Below are 2,847 nucleotides of genomic sequence, written 5' to 3'. Positions count from 1 at the left end.
GATAGATAGATAGATAGATAGATAGATAGATAGATAGATAGATAGATAGATAGATAGATAGATAGATAGATAGATAGATAGATAGATAGATAGGGGGTAATGACTCACGCTGCTGCTGCTGCTGCTGGGCTTCTTGGGTCCCGGGACCAGGGAACTCTCACTGAAGCTGGAGTCCACCACCGAGTTGAGGGTGTCCCCAGGGAGGGCTGAGCTGGGGCTGACACTCAGACTGGTCAACGCTGTCTGGGGTAGGGGACATAGGGGCCGCAGGGGCCGCAGGGCACACAGTGCCGGCTATACACATAATGATTGAGAAACTTCAGTTAAAAGCAAAATCAATGTATATGTCTCATTGGAAAGAGGAGGCAGAATGATCCCTGGGCTGTATCTGATAGGGCTGAAACACGCTGTGGGCCCCACAATGATGGATGGCCTAATTGGTCAAGTAATGACTAATGATGTATCAATGCTAATAGCAGCACGGCTGTCACCTGGAAGATGGAAAGGCTGGACTTGGCGGCGGGGCGAGTCGTCATGGCCATGCTGTTCTCTGATGTCTCACACTCGTGGATGGTGACGATCTTGAGGGCCAAGGGCGGGATGTGGAGGTGTGTGAGTCGCGCATTCTTCAGGTGGTGGAAGTCACCCTCAGTCAACGTGTACCTGAGGTGGAAAACAGTTGAGAAACAGTTCAGAGAGTTCAAGGCTGATGCAATATAAATGCTATTGTGCAATCCCTTACAAGGAATGTTCTTCTATTCTTGTCCTCGGGAGCGAAGTATTTTATTCTCAGCTATCCCTACACCTGATTAGACAAATCATCAACCGTTTCCTTTGTTGGAAGTTTTCAGTACTGGGCTGGGAAAAAAGCTTGCACACACTGTAGGTTCCTGGGACCAGAATCAGAGAACATTCGTTTAGGGAAAGATGGTGAATAGAGAATGCTGATGCAACATGGGTGCAGTTACTGAGCTGTGTTAACTTTCAACCGATAAAAAACAGATTTTCTCACTTCAAACTCAAGGCTCAGCTGTAATATGTATTTAGCCCTACAGAATCTCTAAACTTAATTTGCATATCAGAATGAGGTGGGMCTCAAGAACCCGGACAGTCAGAAAGAGAGAGCACAGAGCTTAGTTACCATACATAATACATTTAAGCAATAAGGCCAGAGGTGTGGTATATGGCCAATATAACATGGATAAGGGCTGTTTTTAAGCACGACGCAACACGGAGTGCCTGGACACAGTCATTAGCCGTCACATGACCGAATACAAACAGTGTAGCTATTCCCTCCGCAAGGCAATCAAACAAGCTAAGCGTCAGTATAGAGACAAAGTAGAGTTGCAATTCAACGGCTCAGACACAAGAGGTATGTGGCAGGGTCTACAGTCAATCACGGATTACAAAAAGAAAACCAGCCCCGTCGCGGACCAGGATGTCTTGCTCCCAGACAGACTTAATCATTTCTTTGCTCGCTTTGAGGACAATACAGTGCCACTGACATGGCTCGCTACCAAAACCTGCGGACTCTCCTTCACTGCAGCCGACGTGAGTAAAACATTTAAACGTGTTAACCCTCGCAAGGCTGCCGGCCCAGACGGCGTCCTCAGAGCATGCGCAGACCAGCTGGCTGGTGTGTTTACGGACATATTCAATCAATCCTTATCCCAGTCTGCTGTTCCCACATACTTCAAGAGGGCCACCATTGTTCCTGTTCCCAAGAAAGCTAAGGTAACAGCTAAACGACTACCGCCCCGTAGCACTCACATCCGTCATCATAAAGTGCTTTGAGAGACTAGTCAAGGACCATATCACCTCCACCCTACCTGACACCCTAGACCACTCCCATTTGCTTACTGCCCTAATAGGTCCACAGACGACGCAATTGCAACCACACTGCACACTGCCCTAACCCATCTGGACAAGAGGAATACCTATGTGAGAATGCTGTTCATCGACTACAGCTCAGCATTTAACACCATAGTACCCTCCAAACTCGTCATCAAGCTCGAGACCCTGGGTCTCGACCCCGCCCTGTGCGACTGGGTACTGGACTTCCTGACGGGCCGCCCCCAGGTGGTGAGGGTAGGTAACAACATCTCCACCCCGCTGATCCTCAACACTGGGCCCACAAGGGGTGTTCTGAGCCCTCTCCTGTACTCCCTGTTCACCCACACTGCGTGGCCATGCACGCCTCCAACCTCATCATCAAGTTTTGCGGACGACACTACAGTGGTAGGTTGATTACCAACGACATCAACGACGATACGGCCTAAAGGGAAGGAGGTGAGGGCCCTCGGAGGGTGGTGTCAGGAAAATAACCTCCACACTCAACGTCAACAAAACAAAGGAGTATGATTGTGGATCTTCAGGAAACAGCACAGAGCGGAGCCACCCCCCTATCCACATCGACTGGGACATAAGTGGAGAGGGTAGTAAGTTTTTAAAGTTCCTCGCGTACACATCACAGACAACTGAATTGGGCCACCCACACAGACAGCGTTGTGAAGGAAGGCGCAAGCAGGCCTCTTCAACTCAGAAAGGCTGAAGAAATCGGCTTGTACAACCAAAAGCACTCACAAACTTCTACAGATGCACAATCGAGAGCATCCTGTCGGGCTGTATCACCGCCCTGGACGGCAAACCTGCTCCGCCCACAACCGTAAGGCTCTCCAGAGGTAGTGAGGTCTGCACAAACGCATGCAACTGGGGCAAACTACCTGCCCACAGGATACCACACCACCCGTGTCAACAGGACGGCCATAAAGATCATCAATGGACAACAACCCACTTTGAGGCCACTGCCTGTTCACACCCGCTATCATTCCAGAAGGCGAGGATTTT

General features: G+C 49.7%; 1 pseudogene; it reads right to left on the bottom strand.

Annotated features, from left to right (window-relative positions):
- Positions 1–2,847, bottom strand: part of LOC111975932 (uncharacterized) — a 63,173-nt pseudogene that overhangs the window by 17,980 nt on the left and 42,346 nt on the right.

Source organism: Salvelinus sp. IW2-2015, linkage group LG16 (assembly GCF_002910315.2).
Source record: "Salvelinus sp. IW2-2015 linkage group LG16, ASM291031v2, whole genome shotgun sequence".
In the NCBI taxonomy this organism is placed as follows: domain Eukaryota; kingdom Metazoa; phylum Chordata; class Actinopteri; order Salmoniformes; family Salmonidae; genus Salvelinus; species Salvelinus sp. IW2-2015.
The sequence above is the reverse complement of the archived record's forward strand: the minus strand, read 5'-3'. Positions and strand labels throughout refer to the sequence as shown.